Here is a 21,860-nt window from a genome sequence, read left to right as displayed (position 1 = left end):
ATAAAACACTCAGCTGCTCTCTCACTCCCAACCCCCCCTCTTTCCTTCCCCCTCTCCAGGAGGGATGGGGAGAACTGAAAGAATGTAACTCCCACGGGTTGAGATAAGAACAGTCCAGTAACTAAGGTACAACACAAATCGCTACTGCTACCACCAATAATAATAATGATAAAGGAAATAACAAGGCAAGAGAATACAACCGCTCACCGACCCGTATCTCGCCCCCACCCCACAGTGATCCAGCCCTTCCGGGAACTAGTTTGGGTCAGGTGTCCTGTCTCTGCTTCCTCCCGGCTTCTCCTCCTCCCTGGCAGAGCATGAGACTCACAAAGTCCTTGGTCAGGGTAAACATTCTGACCAGCAACCAAAAACATCGGCTTTATCAGTATTATTCCCAGGCCGAAAGTCAAAACTGCAGCGCCGCACCAGCTATTAAGAAGGAGAAAAAACGACTGCTACTGCTAAACCAGGACAGGTTAACACAGTGTAGGTACATTTTAGGTATTCCACAGCATCAGGACTGCTCATACATCCCTTTGCTGAAGAATAATGCCACATCCTTGGAAATGTGCAAGGCCAGGCTGGATGGGGCTTTGAGCAATCTGATCTAATGGAAAGTGTGTCTGCTCATGGCAGGGGGCTTGGAACTGGATAAGCTTTAATGTCCTTTCCAACACAAACCGTTCTGTGATACTGTGATTCCATGAATAAGAACAGAAATGGTGTATCTCCCTTTCTAGAAACATTCATGTTTCATGTAGATGCCAATGATGACAGGAGATTCAAAGAAAGTTCAATGGATCCATAATTGAACTGACAGTGGTTATATTACCAGAACTTCTTAAGCATGGACTCACATGTCTGTTCTTCTAAAAAGGAAGACTACTGCATATTAAATCACCTATTTTGGACTTGCCTTTCAGGTGAACAGCAAGTAGTAGGATGCATTGCAATTGTACAACAGGAAGGTGATAAATAAGTGAATCACCATTGCCAGACCTGCATCCAAGAGATAAGTGTAGCTGAGAGAGGAAGCTGGTATTTTGGCTACTGCTATATCCTAGGCATAAAGAAAATAATACCTCATATACATTTACAGCACCCTCTCCTTTTCCTTTTCTAATGAAGTGCTGATGTACCCAGAAACATCTCTCAACCATAGGCCTCCTTGTATTAATAATCATCTATTCTAATGGAAAATCAGATGCAGCTTAACAGAGGCCAATCTTTCATGGATGGAGGAAAACAAATATCAAATTTCGTATTTAAGCCAGGAGGCAACACTTGCTTGAGTTTTTACACAATTTTGTAGCACGTCTTCAAGCTTCCCTGGACAAAGAGCCAGATCACTGAAGCTCCAGCAGAAGAGGAGTTCTTATACAATAAGTCATCATTAAATGTAGGTTTACATCACAAGTAACATGACAAGATTTTCCACTGTCAGTCTCTGAGTAACATTAATGTGTGGACAGGAAAAGAAGGCAGACTTCAGGATTTTTAGATTATATAAATCACAAACGAAGATGATTTGTTCTAGTGCAATTAGTAAATGTTCTACTTGCTTGATTTTAAGCTTACCATCAAAGGGCCCCTCCTCTTCCATCATCATACACAGTACAAAGTTTTACTTCTGGAGTGACATATCCTTTTCTATGGAAGTTTGATAGCTTCGCTTTCTTTAAGACAGCCGTGACACAGTAAGGCAGCCTGGAGAAAAAACCTTACAAATAAAACCCCAAAAACATTCAGTGGACATTTCAGCAGCTAATACTTAAGTCATATGTCCTCAGTGCAAGAATATAGCTCCCTAAAAGCTTAAAGAAAAGTAGTAACTGGACCACTGTCAGCTCAACAAACCCAACCTTCAGCTTGTTCCTTTAAGTGCCTGCTAATTCTGTCATTAACAGGCATTCAACTTCTGGCTCCAAGTTTACCATTTATCGATCTTTCCTGAGAACAAATAATCTCCTTTTAAAATTGGTTCCTTGAAAATTCTGACTGTATTATTTGTATTATTATTCATGATGGTTTAGAAATGGAGGCAGATAACTCAAAATTTTAAAGTTTCTTTCTATTGTTTACAGAGCATATAAAAGAAATCCTCAACCTTTAATAGTTCTGTTATATTCATTAAGTCTTCCTACATTAGTTTCTTTAAGAAACTTAATTCATCACAGGGTCTGTATGGAAAGAGTTGTAAAAATTTGAGATAACAGATTATAAATTGCTTCCTTTAATAAACTAAAAAATATATGTACCAAAAAAATCTTTAATGTCCTCATACAATACTCCCCAAACCTCTATTGCTTCTCCTTAAATAAACCAAACACACCAACAGAAGACACACATTTTTTTTTATGCTACAAAGTGTACTCAGCATGGCAAGGTAGAGACAGTACAGAATTTTCCTAATGGTCAGGATCTCAAAAAAATACCATCACAACTGACACTAATTGGTTCCTTTAATAGCAACCTGAGCAAAAAGACCATGGCTTAGTCAAGCATAGCTACTAATCCTTGTCACTGGAAAGTCTCTCTGTGTCAGTGTTGCTATATATCTGTTGAACCACAAGGGCAGATTTGCCACTGCCTGTTTTATATCTGTATTTCCAGAATGTTTGTCTTTCACGTACTTTATTAGGAGCACCTGTGTACTTCACTGAAAATGAAAGTGTGCCCTAATCACCTAAGTTGTACTAGAAGAGACTGTGAATTTTTGAAAGCACAACATTTAGAGACATTAAATACTACTATGCATACTCTAAAAGGGAACCAAACACTTTGCTGCAAATCAGGAGAAGCTGAAGACTAAGTCAGTATGGTGAAATAAGTCATAGAAGACAGGCATGGGAAGAAGAAAATTCTTCGCTGGCTGATCGTGAGATACCAGTCGTCAAGTTACAGAAGTTCAGTAAAGTCAAAAGATCTGCAGACCCTGTTATGTTTTAAGTCCTTGAAACTGTAACTTAAATAAAACCAGCTCTGCCATGAGGATGCAAATTATATTGTTGTTCATACATTACGATGTTATCCACAGAAGATTGTACTATTCTGTCCCTAAGGTGATTTATAATCTAATCCAGAGAATCTTTATGCTTTGGGGTTTTTTTTTCCAACTTCTAATTCCAGCTAAAGGCAACCATTTTAAGAAACGTATTATGCACTAAAACAAATCAGTTTGAGACAGTTGGATAAAATGGCCAGGGCTTTGCTAAGTCATAGTGAGATTGAATGTTATTTGTGACTTTCAAATACATAGACACAGACTTTACCAAATTAATCTTATCTCTAAGAAGAGCTAACAAAAGCTGTAACATTCACCTCCTGACCCTCTGTTGACATTGACCAGCTAGGGAGAAGACACTGCTCTGAAGCAGCAGTGTACATTACAAAGACAGTACAAAGCCCCACATCATCCTGGAGTCCACCATTTCATTATTCCAGTAAAGGCAACCTACAAGAAAGGTGGAGAGGGACTATATATAAGAGCAGAGGGACTATTTATAAGAGCAAGTAGTGATAGGAGAAGGGATAATGGCTTTAAACTGAAATAGGATAGATTTATATTAGATATAAGAAACCTGGTCTAGTGGCAGGACGGCTGGAACTTAGATAACCTTTAACATCCCTTCCAACACAAACCATTTTGTAATTCTATGACTCTATATCCTGCAGGCAAGTCCCACACTCCAAGGCCAACTTTAATTTCTGTGCCCAAATTCAAAGGAATTGATGAAACATTTACTTAATATAGTGAGAAATGTTCTAATAAGTCCATTCTGCTTCTCATTATCTAAAATTATTTAATGATGGCATTCCAGTTCTCTTGGATATGCAATGGATTCCACAGGGAATTTTAAATAATTGCTTTTTCAATTGTCCTGTCCACCAGCCCCTTATAATAGAGTTCCTTTAAGCATAATTTTCATTAAGATAATTGCCAAAAAGTGAAAAGAGTTTTTCTGATTAGACAGCTTTCGACAGTTTTCACATTAAGCTTCCAATTTTTAGCACATAACTTTTAATAGATGCTGCATCTGTAAATGACGTTTGTTTAGCCTTCTCAGGCCTTAGTATGGGGCTTTGGTATTCTTGAGTTGGGTTTTAATTTAAAAAAAAAAAAAAACAAAAAAAACAAACAAACAAACCAAAAAAAATAAACCACAAACCAAGCAACACTTGCTCCATCTAGTGGCACTTTCTCCAGGCAGAGGAAAAAAAGAAAAAAAAAAACAGCTGACACAGTGACAAGAAGAGAAATCTCATATCAAAATTAGGAATATTTCCATTCAGATAACTTGGCTTGTTTCATAGCTCTCCCCTTTAACAACTACATAGAAAGAAGTAAATATTATATTGTAGCTTTTTATCATAAAATAAAAAGAAACTATGAAAAAAGAAATTCACTGTAACTTTTTGTATCATTACCAAACACATGAAAACAAATACTTCACTTTTAATTCTTTGATGATTTATTGTAATAGTCTTTAATGTACTGATTAGCATCTTAAAATAATCTACTTCATCAACAAAATGGCTTGTCTTGCTGACCCATCCTGCTGTAATTGGCTGGTGGTGTCTATTTAGCTGGGCCTTTTACCTGATAGCACGGTTTCAGGTCCCCAAGGGAGAGGTTATTCTTAAACTAATTACACTGACTACATGATGAGCAAAACCTCTTCCAGCCCAGCTTTTCACAATACTCTCTTCATAAGCAGCTGCCAGATCTGTAAATTATTTTTTGATGACAATAACTGAAGTGCTAATGGCTAGAGATTACTGTTTCAGAAATTTATTTATTTTTTTGACTCTCTATCTTCCATATTAGTTACAAGATGTACAAAATGCAATAAAGTAGTCATTCTTACAACAAAAAAAATCAGATGCTGAAGGCACTGTCTTTATATATATATATATATTTTCTGCAACAACCTGCTCTGAAGAAATAGGATTCATACTAACATATCTGTACTCTTCTCAGTCCTTTGATTCTTTCTCATTTCTCTGCTTGGAAACCTGGAGAAATGTTGTCTACAATACCGAACTTGAAATCAGGCATTCCATGTTATGTATTTTGGCAAATTGGATCGGTCACTAAATTTATTCATATGTGTTTCCCTGTCTCTACCATACATGAGGCATTATAGAAATTAATGTTTGAACAGCTATTGAAACTGATTGATACCAAGACATCCTCTAATTCCCTAAATAAACCGGGAGACAAGTTTACTTAATTCAAAGCTTAAAAAAAATGAGAAAAATCTAATTGCTCCATATCAAAATTTTATTTAAGTTGGTTTCAAATAATGCCATTTTTAATTTCCCTTTTTCGTAGAATAGATTAAGTTAAAATGAAAATTACTTAGTGGAATGAGCAGACTATTGAGGAAGGTAGCAGCAGAGTATCATAAGCAATATACCATTTCACAGACGCATGCATGTCATTTCCTGACCAGGCCACACAAAACCAAATCTTGCCTTTCTGTTTGCACTCTATGCTGTGCTTGCTGAGTTGAAGAGAGACAAGAACTCCAAACATACTTTTCAGTGAATGCCTGTTCAACGGGCTCCAGTCAAGCAAGTGCCATTTTTTTGCACTTAGAAAATACATCCTTCAATTAGAAAATATATCCTCAAATGCTGCTTGACAGGTACTAACTCTAACAATTCATGGTGTAATATTCTGCTTACTGAGTACCATGACACTTGTTAGGGCACCTGATTTTAAAGTGTACTTGCCTTTTTAATCAAAGTTCAGTTACTTTAATCTTATTGAGCCCCAAATGTTATGCTTGATTGATTTTGGGATGTCACACTCACAGTATGTTCACAGATTACTAGAAATTCTAGCATGCTGCAATGACAGTCCTTTATTTACCATCTGTAACCAATACAAATTTATTTTCAAATCCTCACACTTTTTCTTTTACTAGGTGAATGAATAACTGACAAAGAGTGATACAGAGAGATAACAGTCAGAAGATTGCAACCAGAACTATTCTTCAATTCTGCAGGTAAACTAAAAAAAATATTGTTTGGTGCTTAACACAATTCACACTTTCTTCTTTCTTGATGGCAGAAAAGGAAGTTTTAAGCTGAAAAATGTAATATTTTAAATCAAAGCAAAGACAATAAATGTTTGAAAAGATTTCAAATAAACATAAAAAGATTTATCTTCCAGTCACAAAAGGGTAGCGAAACCAGTATATGAGATGTGAATTCAGATATTTTCTTTACCTCATGATCGGAAGATTTGGGTTTAAGTGGATTTAAGATGGGATGATGCCCCTACAACACATAGCATCTTTGCTAGAACTTGCATGCATTAGTGGAAAAACTAAAATCTGAACATCCTCCCTGTCAATGAAATAGGGAATGAGTACAACAGATAAACACATTTCCCTCCATTGCAATGAATATTTTATGTAAGCACAAAACATTTGAGATGGACAGCAAGGGATATCCTACAAAAATATTGTGTGATCTGCTATTTGGACAGTCTTCTAAGATGCAGGGTTTTGGATTCCCATCTTTATTCTACTTACAAGATACACAGACAGCTTTAAGGAAAATGGGAATAGTATCCTTCTCAGATGTATAGTATACATCACCGTCCTCAATTCTAGTACCAAATAGCTATCATTACATACACTGGATTAGGTTAGGGGATATCACTGTTCAGGGGTGGGTAGGGTTTTCTTTATTTGAAGTACCTACAAACTGGCTTAAAACCACACCTTTGGCAAAAGTAATCTGTCTTTTAAGAAGTGATATTATAAGGCTTTGGTGCCTACAACTAAACAATTCTATTGGTTTGAAAGGCACTTCAAGAGAGTGCTTATTTTTAATTGCTCAGTGATGTGTTATTCAAATAACTCTTTGGGAGATACAAGTAACCTCTACCTCTGGGAAAAGGATGTAATTGCTGAAATAAGTACATGATGGTCTTCATTTCTGCTCAACTCTATTTTTAAACAACAAAGAGGATGTGTTTGTGAATCACAAATGAGCCAACCAAAGAAATTCATGAATGAAGTGGATTAAGCGGGGGAGGAACTTGTGCAAGTGCATGCCAAAAAATTGGATGCCAACACATTTCAGCAACTATTGCTTTTGGTGTCTATTTTTAGTTTGTTTTGGTTTTTACCTCACTGAAGCAAGTCAAGAAAAGAAGTCAGTTTTTACCTAAGGTACATTAAAATGTACTTAATTTGGCATTTAGGTAACTTTGGTTAATAAAACTATCCTCCAAGAAGATAATGGAGATGCAATGTTTTCTATGATTACTTGTTATTAGATTTACCTTAGATTTATCTTCCTTCAAATCTTTATGAGCAGCTTTTGTACAAAGTTTAACAATGCTGAAATCATCTAAACACTTCACATTTTCAGTGTGGTTGTCTAGCAGTCCAATTAGCTACCACTTACACTAGAATGTTTTGACTTTCTGTTTTGTTTTTGATTAGGCCAAACTGGAAAAGGCTTAGCCATTAAGAGAAGCAAGAGTAGTAAGGATAACTGAAGCCTTATAAACTGAATAGGTGACCTCTCATTAAGTCTGAAAAGGGATAGCACCAAACCAATACAATTCTACTTTTCATTGCTGTGCATCAGAGTATACGAAGGAGTGTTGTATATAACAGGCATATCTGAAGCAGTTTTAAAAAGAAAAAATGTGCCATAAAGAGAATTAAGCCTGTAGTCTTTTCGTATATCTCAGGTGAATCTCCTAAAGCTTTTTTCCACAGGCAGGAGTGGCAATTCTCCTCCAGATTCCCAGCATCTTGAGCTATGTGGAGCCTTCCCATTAGCTTTCAGCCTAAACTTCTATTGTGTTCCCATACCCATCCCAAAAAAGTGAATGTAACTCTGCTTACTACCTTATTCACTTTATTAAGTATAAACACAATTACTCCATCCTTGGCTGAAAAAGTCTTTTCTACCTTTTTTCAGTTGCAAAAGCTTGCGGTTTCTAAATCCAGCAGCCTGGAAGATGACTGTCTCACATTCCAACGTGAATGTCAGCGCAATTCTGCATGCACAAAAGCAGACTTCTGAATTCAGGATGAAGTTTTCAATTACCTTCTCATGGCTCCCAGGTACACTCTTGGTTTTCTGCCTCCATAAAACCCCTGATCTGTTGCGGTAAGAATCACTTCTGTGTCAGAAAAAGTCTCATTATCACTATACTTCTGAACTTCATCTCAACACCTCTTCTCCTCTTTGTTTTCACTGTGGATATCATTCATATTCTGGCCTCATAGCCAAAAGATTTCATTTATTCACTGAATAGTGGTTTTCTGCCATTTGTCTGCAATTTATGTCATGTTATCAGCTCGATTTTTTTTTCTCTCACACACACTTTGAACATCTGAATGCATTACTCTTCTAATCTTATGTATCTCAAAGCATTAAGAAGTTCATGATGCTTTTTCTGCTACAAATTAAAGAAAAAATTTTTAAAAATTAAAAAACAAAACAAAAACGAGCAAACAAACAAAAAAACTCGCCCACAAAACCGACCCCTCTAATTTAGCTTCTGTCTCTCCTTAAGTTACATTTGACAGACTACTGATATAAGCTCCCTGACAGCATTAAAACAAAATAAATTTCTCAAGTGGTTTCCCAAAAAATCAACAGTGTCAAAAGCTGATGTGAGAGAAATGGGAGATCACTATTAGTTTCTGAGTTCCTGTTCATCTGGATGGAAATAACATAAATAGTAATTTTCTTAACTTAGCAGAAATGAGACTGAAGTGTCAAAGATAATGGAGGTGCCATATTATTGCCAGAAACTCATACTCATGCTGAAGGGATTGATTCTATGATTCTATATAAACACAAGATTTAAAGAAAGAGTTGCAGTCAATGGCTCAATGTCCAGCTGGAGACCAGTAACTAGTAGTGCCCTTCAGGGATCGGTGTTGGGACCAGTCTTGTTCAACATCTTTGTCGGTGACGTGGACAGTGGGATTGAGCGCGCCCTCAGCAAGTTTGCCAATGACACCAAGCTATGTGGTTTGGTTGATACACTGGAAAGAAGAAATGCCATCCAGAGGGACCTTGACACACTTGTAAGATGGGCCTGTGCGAACCTCATGAAGTTCAACATACTGAAGTGCAAGGTCCTGTCCCTGGGTAGGAGCAATCCCAGGCACAGCTACAGGTTGGGCAGACAAGAGATTCAGAGCAGCCCTGCATAGAAGGACTTGGGGGTGCTGGTCAATGAGAAAATGAACATGAGCTGGCAGTGTGCGCTCGCAGCCCAGAAAGCCAACTGTATCCTGGGCTGCGTCAAAAGGAGCGTGACCAGCAGGTCGAAGGAGGTGGTCATGCCTCTCTATTCTGCTCTCGTGAGACCTCACTTGGAGCCCTGTGTACAGTTCTGGTGTCCTCAACATAAAAAGGACATGGAACTGTTGGAACAAGTCCAGAGGAGGGCCACGAGGATGATTCAGGGGACTGGAGCACCTCCTGTATGAAGAGAGGCTGAGAAGGTTGGGGCTGTTCAGCCTGGAGAAGAGAAGGCTGCGTGGAAACCTCATAGCAGACTTCCAGTATCTGAAGGGGCACTATAGGGATACTGGGGATGGAGTATTCATGAGGGACTGTAGTGACAGGACAAGGGGTAATGGGTTAAACTTAAACAGGGTAAGTTTAGATTGGATATAAGGAAGAAATTCTTTACTGTGAGGGTGGTGAGGCACTGGAATGGTTTTCCCAGGGAGGCTGTGAATGCTCCATTCCTGGCATTGTTCAAGTCCAGGTTGGACAGAGCCTTGGGTGACATGGTTTAGTGTGAGATGTCCCTGCCCATGGCAGGGTTGTTGGAGCTAGGTGATCTTAAGATCCTTTCCAACCCTAACTATTCTATGATTCTACAAATCTGTCTCAAGCTTTCCCTTAAATCTTTTCTGATGATTAGCAGACACTGGCAGAAACAAGGACAGATCAACAGATTATTCAGATTTCACGGGTATCTCTGGATCAAGTTCCACCCAAGGTCTTTTGGTTATGAGATGCAGTATTTCGTAGTCATGTATCAAGCAAGAAGACAAAAGAAGAAAGAAGAATAAAATGTCAAATTTTTTAAATGATAGAATTTTACAATAAACTGCCCTTATGGGTCGTATGAGATCCTATGCTTTTCAAGGGCCTGGAAAGTGGGAGACATGAGATTTATTTTGAAACTGCAGGTAAGAAAAAGCAATTTAGATTCATCTTGAAAAGATGCCATGAGGAGCTTCAGGGACAGCCTCACCCAAGTCAGGTGAATGGGTATTGGAAATTCATTATTGAGACATATACAAATTCTGAACACTAGAGGGGAAAAAACAAACTATTCATGTACCTTATTGACTCATAAATAGAACCTTGCCATCTCTGGCCTGCATAATGAAAACTTTTCTTCAGCATTCCAACTGCAATTAAAAAAAAAAAAAACCCAAAGCTAAATACAATGTTATTCTGCATGTAATGATACTATGATAAAGCGTACTGTGCTTTTGTATTGAAATCAATAGCTCACAAAGCCATTTGAAAGGAATACTTTTAAAACATGACCTGTAATTAGCTATTTAATGTTATTGACGCAGCAGGCTGCAAAGGACAAGAATTTAAACACTAATGAAATGAGTGAAAAGGGATTAGATATTCATTTGAACATCACAAATAACCAGTGTTGTAAATGTAGGCCTTCTGCCAAGCACTGGCTGGCAGCAGCAAGGATTAGAGTCAGCTTTGAGGGGTCCTTATTAAATTATGCAAGTAACAGTGAGTAAAACCACCACCACAGAAAATGGATATTTTGCAGTGTGTAAATTATATCACAGACAGTGTAGTGTGGGGGGTAGCACTTCCCCATTCAATGTCAGAGTCAAGAATGCTCCAACATAAAAAAAAAAATAAAATAGTGTTATTCTTAAGAAGAAGAGAATGAACATGATATATGGATTTGAACAAACCAGTTTTTCTCCAGAGAGCAAAACTCCCATCCCAGAACATATCTCCCAGTCCTGCAAACGTGACTGACAGTGGGTAAGGAAGCCAAGGTTCCTTTTTTTGCCTAGGCACAGCATTTTGACCTTTCTGTTCTCCCAGCTCCATCTGTTGTGGTCTACTGGGACACCTTTCACAAAAACTCTATTAGTGTATCTGTTCAGGAGTATAACAGCCTTGAGTATCCACAGCATCTTCCTTACTTCAAAAGAAGGAATCCCAGTTTATGACTCCCTTTTCCTAAAAAAAAAAAATGCAGACACACACACAAGAGCAAACACTGAAACAATCTCGTTTCAAAAACTGACTTTTACATATTTTCACCTGAGAACTGTCATTTAAAGAGGATGGGTAGACAAGGCAGCTTTCCAAAATATAATCTAAAAAAAAAGGAAAAACCTAAGTGGTGTCACAAATCGCATCTTTTCTATATTTAACAGCAAAATCCTCCTCCTGGATCTCAAACCATAAGTGTAAATTATGCCTGGAGAAGGGAAGGCTGCTTGGAGACATAATAGCAGACTTCCAGTATCTGAAAGGGGGTTATAGGGATGCTGGGGATGGACTATTCATTAGGGATGTAGTGATAGGACAAGGGGTAACGGATTAAAGCTTAAACAGTGAAAGTTTAGACTGGATATAAGGAAGAAATTCTTTACTGTAAGGGTGGTGAGGCACTGGAATGGGTTGCCCAGGGAGGTTGTGAGTGCTCCATTCCTGACAGTGCTCAAGGCCAGGCTGGATGAGGCCTTGGGTGACATGGTTTAGTGTGAGGTGTCCCTGCCCATGGCAGGGGGGTTGGAACTAGATGATCTTAAGGTCTTTTCCAACCCTAACTATTCTATGATTCTATGCTTGCAAAGATGGATTCACTGGTTTGTTCTGCTGGTGTCATTTGCTGCCATCAGGAACCCTTTCTCCTTGTGAACCTTCATTCTGATATCTTCTTTTGAACTGGTTAATATAATTAAACAGATTTTGAAAAGCATATTCATATTTTTTACTCTTTAAAACCTAAGTCACTCTCCAAAGTAGTTGCCTGCTTTTTTGGCTGAGGCAAATGCCAGAAAAAAGCCTGGAAGATGAGCTGCGATGGCCAGATGCCTCTGCTAAGGTGCATAGAAATGACCACAAGGTATCTAAGGAAAAACAGCACGGAGTAAGAAGAGCAGTTTTGCCTACAGAAAGCATCCAAAAATGACAGCTAACACTAACAAGAGGTTACAGCAACAACAACAAAAATATAATCTACCTTACACTAATGCTCAATGTAGGAAAGGAAATAACTTGTATTTCTGTTAAATATCATCAGGAGGAAATCTAACATAATGTCTCATTTCTATATACGTTCTTCCCTGCTCCCAACTTCTCAGCATAGCTGCAGGCACCTAAGAATCAAGACAGAACATCAGCTATGCCTACAAGGTGAAGGCTGTAAAGAGGGGACAAGTTTTCCCAAGTAACAGACCATAAACTAATTTCTGTTTTCAGATGTTTCCAGAGCACAGCCCCACACATAGCACCCTTGTAACAAAAGTCACAGAAATGATCAAGACTTCCATACAATAGGTGTTTGACAGGAATATGCTTATCCAGCTGGTGGCAAAAAAATCTCTCATATATGTATGCCTCTCTGTATTCTTCAGGTAAAAGAACAGCTTACAGCAAAATTTACCTCATATCGTATGATTTCCACTGCGATAGTATTTATTGCAAAATAGCTTCTAATTCTTTAGTCTTTAATAGAACAATACTTACCCAAGTTCAACTATTTCATTTGTAATATAAAGAAAGTTTAAGTATAAATGGCGCAAAACAAAAGCAATCCTGTTTCTGTAAAATACTGGTAATGAATTGAAATGCTAAGGTACAAGTCAGGCATTGAGTACAGATTATATATTTCTAGAATTACTGAAAATCTGTTAAATGTTCTCCTGTAAAATGATGCACCCAAAGAAGTTCCAGGAAAAGAAAATGTCAAGTGCAGCATGATTAGAAATGACAAAAACAGATGCTGCAAGAAAAATAATGAAAATAAAATTAAAAAAAGAAAAGAAAAACACCAAAAACTACAGAGCTCAGAAAATACATATCTATGGATACACAGATAGAAATACATATATACATATATATTCATATCTTAATGCCAACATGTAGTACACGGAGTTCTGCTGCTTATTTCACTATTCTTTTGACAAACGTTGTAAATTAGGATCTATTAGATTATAGTAAGGTATGAAATTTGTCTCTCTGTAATGTTTCCCAAGAGTTAGCTATAGCATGAAAGTAGGAATTAACATATATCACAACTACTACAGTATGAAATGTTAATTAGGTTTTCAATCACAACTACAAGTGTTCATTGGCCAAAGTTCATGCAAGACGTGTTTGTGAAAAAATGGGAAGAAGTTGTAAAGTTGTTTCTGTTTCTCAAGAAGAGATTCAGTAGTGGGTACCAGTACCTGAGAGAGAGAGAGAGAGTGGGAGGGAGTCAGAAACGGAGTAACTGATGAGGGAAAAAATTGATCAGTATGAAGGAGAAAGAAAGAAAGAAAATAGATGTTGAGGCCCAATCCAGATAAGCGTGAATTCCCGTGCTGTATCTCCGCCAAATCAGTTTTCACATTCAGTTACACTTGAACTGTAATAGACAAAAGTTTAAAGCATAAATATTACATATATACCCAAGCCTTGCACTTCATAATTGTTAAACTTTTCTGTCTCTTACCAGAAACATCATTTTTCAAAAAAACCACCAAACTATTTGAATATAATTACTCACAAACAGCTTATAGAAGGTGCATTTTGAAGTTTTGATAAATAAGTGTGTGATTCAATTAAAATTGATTTTGCAGACTGTCAGAGACTAATTGTGTCCACAGAGACAAGTTACCAAAACAATCACCAGTTTTGCAGAGTATTTAATTCTGTCTGACTCATTTCTGCTTTAATTTTCTTAGCAAAAGAGGTTTTAATTTTTTTTTAAACTACCTTTTTTTATTTTACAGTGTAGCTTATACTCATGCAAAAACTTTAAAACATGGCTGAAAAAGCATCTGGTCTGACAAACTAATGTTTGTTAGTTTGCTCTTGTAGAACACCATTTTGGTGCTGAACCCACACATTGTTTAAATGATGTGCAGCTTTAGAGACAGACTAATGCCAAGAATGTTAATGAAATTATGTTTTAATTAAAAAAAAAAAAAAATCAGGGTTACAGCTAGATAGGGGCCTCTAACTGGATTTTTTCCTGAGTCGTATAACAGACTGCCAACAATAGAAGTGAGTAACATTTCAGCAAGGTAACAAAGAAAAGCATAAAGATGTTCAAGAACATGATGGGCTCGAGATCTAAATGTCAGAAGACACTGTCTAGCCCTTGCCCCATGATATTAAGGAGTTCAGACAACATTTTTAATCCAGTTCTGCCTCCTGAAATTTGTTTCACTGAATTTTGTACTATCCCAACTAAAGCAATAGTGCTAAAATTATCTGAACTCATCCCAGCATTCCTTTCACGTTTGTAACCATAATAACATCTTGCTCACAGCAAACACTGAAAATGGGTAACTACTCTGACATGAAAACAAGACCCAATACTACTTTAAGCATGCCAACTGATATTTTTGTGTTTTAAACTTCACATTATTGCAGCAACTTATATACTGACTGCTTGGAGTTGCACATTCCCTTCATTAGCGAGCAATCTCTCAACCAGGTTAAAAGTTTTAGATCATTTTATCAGAACTTGCTAGTCAAAAGGTTTAGCTGCTACAGTGTCAAAAGCTACTTTCCTTCCTTCTCCAACCATTTAATTTCTTTCTTAATTGAGGTGCTCTAACATCAAACCATTAGGGTAGAATATTATTCCAAAGAGAAAGACAGCAGCAATCTTCAGAAAGAAAATGGAGTTTGGAAGAGAAAATTATTTTATCAAATATTTTGTTAAAATGTTTATTTTTGTTGATAATGTCTATAAACTTTTCCTATGGCTTTCAAAATACTGTTTCTAACCAACTGTGTTTAGAATTCTGTGTATGCACTCATGTTTCTCACCTGAAGACCCACACTGAAGTGCAATATTATGAGGCAAAATTTCAGAAAATCATGTTCCCTTCTCTGCTGAAAGAGCTGTTTTTCAATTCTGCATGTTTCCCTTACAGGGTCAGGCAGGAAACTACACAAGTTTTGAGGATGCTTCCTTACAAACCACAATAAGGCTCATGTTGCAACCAATTGATTAATTCTGATGTGTGGGAAAGAAATGGTGATTTGCCTGGATAGTGCACCATTTTTTCTGATACCTCATCGAGTACCTCTACAAAGTACTGTACTACAAAGTACATTCTCTGCTTCCCTTAATAGCTCAATCTCTTCAGACCTCAGGCATACGCCAGAGAAATCTGACAGTATTTGGAAACTCCACAAGTCATTTTCAGCTGGGACAGAGGACAGAGCATAAAGTGGGGATTAAAATACTCCAGCTACCACTCTCAGCCACCATGGTATAGCTATTAACCTCTATTTCTGTGGCCAGATAGGTAGACAGCAGGCTTGTTGTATGGGTGGGTGGCTGGTTGCCCATGCAGTGTGCCCCAAGCTTTCACCATCCCCTCACTGTGCCTACATTCACTAAGAAAGTAAGAGGATATTTGTCACTGGAGGTGTTTTCCACAGCAGCATGGGTGTTTCTTGGTCTTGGTTTTTGAGGACAGAGACTCAATGGTGTGAGCAGGAAGCAATGATGTAGGACAGGGAAGAAGCAAATTTCAAAAGCTTTGAGAAATATCAGTTCAGCTTAAAAATGCCTCAGAAATCAAAACGAGTAGGAGAAAAAATAGAAATCACTAGAGGCACAAAAAATTGGATTAGTTTAGCCTGTTAATCTGTAATAAGAAGTATGGACAGAGTTATCCAAGAAAACTCTCAGTGGGAAACCTTTAGAATTTATGATTGAAGCAAAAAGGCAGCTGTGCCATTTGGAGTGTTTCCTGGCTCAAAAAAAATGACAAAATTCAGAAAGCACTGACTGACAGTCAATGCAGGACTTCAAGAAGCAAACAAAAAGAAAAGAATAAAAATTTCATATGGGTAATAAAGTTTTCAATCTCTGCAGGAAGTGGAAAGATATTCCTTCACAGTATTACAAAGATACTGTGCATCTTCAGCCCCTTCTTTACAAGAAGTATGTTAATTAAGTTATTTAAAAATCAACAAAAAATACAATGTAATTCATGTGCTTTGAATGAGAAGACACTAAGAGACAGGTAGTTGGCAGTGAAGGGCTTTTGTCTCTGTGCTGGATTTGACAGCGATAGAGTTAATTGTCTTCAGAGTAGCTTGTAAGGGACTATGTTTTGTATTTATGTTGGAAACAGCTTTGATAATTCAGGGATGTTTACATTATTGGTGAGGAGTGCTTACACAGAGTCAAGACCTTTTCTACTTCTCACATCTCCAGCTATTAAGTTGAGGATGCACAAAAAGTCTGGGAGGGGGCACAGCAGGACCCCAACTGATCAAAGGGATCACCATATAATGTCATGCTCAGCAATAAAAGCTGGGGGAAGAAGGAAAGGATGTTCAGAGTTATGGTGTTTGTCTTCCTAAGTCACCATTATGCCTGATGGAGCTCTGCTTTCTTGGATATGGCTGAACACCTGCCTGACAATGGGAAGTTGTGAATGAATTCCTTGTTTTGCTTTGTTGGCACACATGGCATTTGCTTTACTTATTATCCTGTCTTTATCTCAACCCAAGAGTTTTCTTACTTTTATCCTTCTGATTCTCTCTCCCATCCTGCTGTGGGCAGGGTATGAGCAAGTAAATGGCTGGCTAGGGCTTAGTATTGACTAATGGGCTGAAGTTTTCCTATATTCACATGTGTGAAAAGTAAAACCAAAGATACCGCATTCTGTTACTCAATTGCTATATAATTTCAAAACTTGCATCTCTATACCAACGTAAACTCTTCCGAGATTCACCTGAAATTTTAGAGTTCAAAATAGAATTTGTTTAATTTTAAATGTTACTTGGGGACATTGCTGCAGGCAATAATAATGATCTGGAGCTTGAGAATTTACTAACATGAGGATCAGACCTGCTAGTCTATGTTCTTCACTTCCACAAGACAAATCGTTTGTGTCAGAATACATCAAAGTAGCCAATTTGCAATAACAAGAAAATTATATTAATATTGTTTTTACTGCCTAACCCTTTGGCTGCATTACAGAACAGGGCTTATTATCTTCAATAGGCTGAAAGTAAATAAATTATGTAGATAGTAAATCTAACTTAATAACTGAGTCAGGAAAAGTTTGGCATCATTAAATTATTTGTGTGTAGTAAAGGAAAGAGAGAATTCTATGCATCTCACACAAATGTTAATAGAAGTATGAAATTAGCAGATGCCTGATCATATGTTTTGTTTGCTTAGGCTGTGTTTTAGAAAACTCTAGTTAATACATGTCTGTAACAATAAAGCTCATACATTGCAGCTATGCAAAACTTTTTTAAGAATCTATGTAATCTAGTAAATTTTCAAATCTATATATTGAAAAGTGATCAGATAAATACTGATATATTAGATCTGGTAAAATAAAATCTTCTCACATAAATGAAACTAAGTGGTTACATCACATCAAAGGCCAGAAGCACTAGAAAAAAAACAGATCCTAGCTTCTCAGTGCGAACATTTTAATACTGATGAGTCATGCAGCATGAGATGAAAACTACTTTAGAGCAAATTCTGCTCAGCACTAAACTACAGCTGATGCTAGAACCTAAGAGTAGCTTTCAGAGATAAGGTTTTACAGTGTATCTTCTATGTTAGAAAGAAAAAAGGAGGAAAAAATAAAAACAAACAAACAAACAAACTTAAAAGGAATTTAGAGGTTTTCTTTCTTGTGTCTACAAAAATCACTCCAGCAACTTGAAGGAAGGCAGAAAAAGGGACAACACGAATTCAACTGGTTGCATGGTTTTACAAATTATGCTTTTAAGTACAAATAAGGCTCTCCAAGAACAACATATAAGTTGGGTCTTTTCTAAATTCCCAGAGTGGTTCAGAGGGAAAGCTATCTATATTAAACAAATATCCAGTTCTTAGAGCTCAGTCAACCTACACAGTCCAGCAAAAACGCTTTTTTAGAATTCGCAATAAACTGGGAGACTTCCTACATTTATGTTTTTTTTAAAACTTAATAAGCAGAAAAATGTTTGGTTTGAATATCGACAGTTTACAAGTGGTGCTGTCAACATAGACATTACACAACTGAGTCTTGGGTGACATAGTTTAGTGTATGGTGTCCCTGCTCATGGCAGGTGATACTCAGGTAGACTCCGCAACTCGTTAAAGTTGTAAAGTAGGTATGCTTTATTCAGCACTGAGGCGCATGGGAGATTGCTACTCCAAAAGCATGTGTGTCTCCACGTTGCTCCCCTCTACATTTATCCTCTAGACTATTATATATGCATTAAATCACAATTAGATCACACAACACACTTATATGTATTCATGACCTATCCCGTCTCGTATTATTATGAGGTAAGAGGTCCTTGCTTGCATAGTGTCTCCTGGTGGTAGTGGGCGAGGGTCTCAAGATGAAGTAAACAAGTCTTCCTTGAACTTTTCACCTCTGGTCATTGTGCATGTTCCCTGGTGATTTAGTCACTGTCCAAACCGCAAAGCTGATTTCCGCTGGCTTAGGGGTCCAGAGAACAGGAACCAAGTTGTTGTTCCTTCCTCTTATCAATAGTCTTGGTCCTCCCACCCTGTTCCGGCAAGCATGATAAGTGTTGAGCACGCATTCATCGAATAGGCATGAGTAAACTGTAACATGTTAAGCAAGCGACTTAACCCTAACCCTCCTGTACATCAGTTAACCCTTCACATCACAGGGGTGTTGGAACTAGATGATCTTAAGATCCTTTCCAACCCTAAATATTCTATGATTCTATTACTGGTATATGTTTCCTGTGTTGACATACATAAGAATGTATGTATTATCTGACAATTCTGTATGTGGAATAAAGCTATTAATAGACAATGGAAATTTGTAGAAGTTGTCCTGGGTTCAGCAGTAGCAGTCACTTTTTCTCCTTCTTAGTAGCTGGTGCAGTGCTGTGGTTTTGACTTTCAGCTTGGGAATAATACTGATAAAGCCGATGGTTTTGGTTGCTGGTCAAAATGTTTACCCTGACCAAGGACTTTGTGAGTCTTATGCTCTGCCAGGGAGGAGGAGAAGCCGGGAGGAAGCAGGGACAGGACACCTGACCCAAACTAGCCAAAGAGGTATTCCATACCACAGCACGTCATGCCCAGGATGTAGAACTGAGAGTTCCCCTGAAGGGCTGGATCACTGCGGGGTGGGGGTGAGGTACCAGTTGGTGAGCGGTTGTATTCTCTTCCTTGTTATTTCCTTTATCATTATTATTATTGGTGGTAGCAGTAGTGATTTGTGTTATACCTTAGTTATTAAACTGTTCTTATCTCAACCCGTGGGAGTTGCATTTTTTTGATTCTCCTCCCTATCCCTCCAGGAGTAGGGGGAAGAAAGGTGGGTGGGGGGGAAGTAGACTGCGTGGTTCTAATTTGTGACCTGGGCTTAAACCACGACAGTTCTTTTTGGCGCCCAATGTGGGGCACGAAGGGTTGAGATAACGACAGATCTGACAGAGGCACAATACTGATTTATTGGCTCTTAAAGTTGTTTCTCTTGATGTCACAGTTTCAGTATGCTGTAGCTTACTTAGAGCTGGTATTTGCTGTGCTAGTGTTTATCAAGTGTGGGCCTTGGGCTAAGGTTCTTGTTTCATTGTATTTTATGGTAATGGCTTGTAATACGGGCGGGCTCCAGCAGCAGGGCGAGATGGACGTGGCCGTGGACTTGTACCTGGCCGTCCCGCTGCTCTTCACTGTCCTGGCCCTCGTCCTCGCGTCCGTCTTCGTGAGGCTGCGGGGAGCTGAGGGAGAGCGGCCCCAGGAGCCGGTGGCGGACGAAGCGGCCCTGGAGAGCGGCCCTGGGAACCAAGCGGCGGTGGGAGCAGGGCCGGAGGCCGGGAAGGAGGCGGCTGCCGAGCAGCGGGAGGAAGTGGTGGAGGAAACGAGCGCCAGGGCCAAGCCCAGCCCTGCGGCGGCCGAGAGCATCCCCCAGCAGCAGCCCACCGAGCCCTACGAGACTGATCCCCAGGAGGATGCAGGAGACCCCGCAGCATTTCCCAGCAAGGCAGAGGAGGAAGATCTGGACTCGGAAAAAGGGAAGCTGGTGGTGAGAGAGCCGGTAAGCACAGCAGCTACAACAGTCCCAGTGACAAGTACAGCAGCATCATTTGAGAGTTTTGACGGGTTTGAATGGCCTTTGGGTACCCTTGGGACCTGCCTGTTGATTGTGATGGGGATCACCATATTGGCACACACACAGCATGAGTTCTACCACTGACCATTTTGTCTGATCTTGAAAGTTAAGCAGAGTCAGGTTTGGGTCTTGTCTGGGTTTAGACAATACAGGGGGACCGAGAGGTTTTCCCCAAGGCTGGACAGTCATGAGTGGCAGGGTGTGTGGGACAGTATGGGCGAGTATCTAATCCACTGGGCCCCTCCAGTGCTTTGGAAGCGTCGGAGATGGAAGGCAGCTGTGTGGAGTCCCTGACGACAAGTTGCAGAGACTGCTGCAGGGGAGGGTGAATTATTTCGAGCCTGATGGGCCCATGACACTTCAGGCCATCAGGGCAGAGATGCAACATAGAGATGGACTCATGATCGAGGGGTGGACTTTGCAATGGGCCTCTCCTGCTCTGAAAGACTGTCACAAGAGATGGAGCCCACCATCATGGACCGAATGGACTCAGCAGCTTTATGGGGATTGGTCCATGCACTAAGATAAGAGTGCACTGAGATGGAAGTGATGGTATATTGAAAATGTGGGATCTGAGCATGACGTGAATGGTATGGAATAAGGGGTGGATACTGTCCTGGGTTCAGCAGTAGCAGTCACTTTTTCTCCTTCTTAGTAGCTGGTGCAGTGCTGTGGTTTTGACTTTCAGCTTGGGAATAATACTGATAAAGCCGATGGTTTTGGTTGCTGGTCAGAATGTTTACCCTGACCAAGGACTTTGTGAGTCTCATGCTCTGCCAGGGAGGAGGAAAAGCTGGGAGGAAGCAGGGACAGGACACCTGACCCAAACTAGCCAAAGAGGTATTCCATACCACAGCAAGTCATGCCCAGGATGTAGAACTGAGAGTTCCCCTGAAGGGCTGGATCACTGCGGGGTGGGGGTGAGGTACCAGTTGGTGAGCGGTTGTATTCTCTTCCTTGTTATTTCCTTTATCATTATTACTATTGGTGGTAGCAGTAGTGATTTGTGTTATACCTTAGTTATTAAACTGTTCTTATCTCAACCCGTGGGAGTTGCATTCTTTCGATCCTCCTCCCTGTCCCTCCAGGACTGGGGGGAAGAAAGGTTGGGGGGGAAGTGGACTTCGTGGTTCTGATTTACGGCCTGGGCTTAAACCACGACAAAGTAAAGAATAGTACAGACTAGATTCACAATTAAAAAAAAAAAAAAATTTATATATGAAGTGCCGTAACTTTTAGCACTGTTGATTGTAGTCAGAATATTAATTTGTAAAGAGGTTAAGCCTTCAGGATAATTTGTCATAACAGCAGAGATAATTAGCTAAGGTATCACAGAAACAGAAGAAAAGTCACTGTGAAGTCTAAACCACAGATAAACAGAAAAATTATCCAAAAATAAGAGACCAAAACCAAATCTTTTTAAATATCTTTAGTACAGAGATGCTTTAAAGCATGTGTTAGTAGTTTTAGGAATATTAAATCAGAAAAAAAAAAAATCTACTCAAC

The sequence above is a fragment of the Psittacula echo genome (assembly GCF_963264785.1).
Source record: "Psittacula echo genome assembly, chromosome: Z".
NCBI lineage: Eukaryota > Metazoa > Chordata > Aves > Psittaciformes > Psittacidae > Psittacula > Psittacula echo.
The sequence above is the reverse complement of the archived record's forward strand: the minus strand, read 5'-3'. Positions refer to the sequence as shown.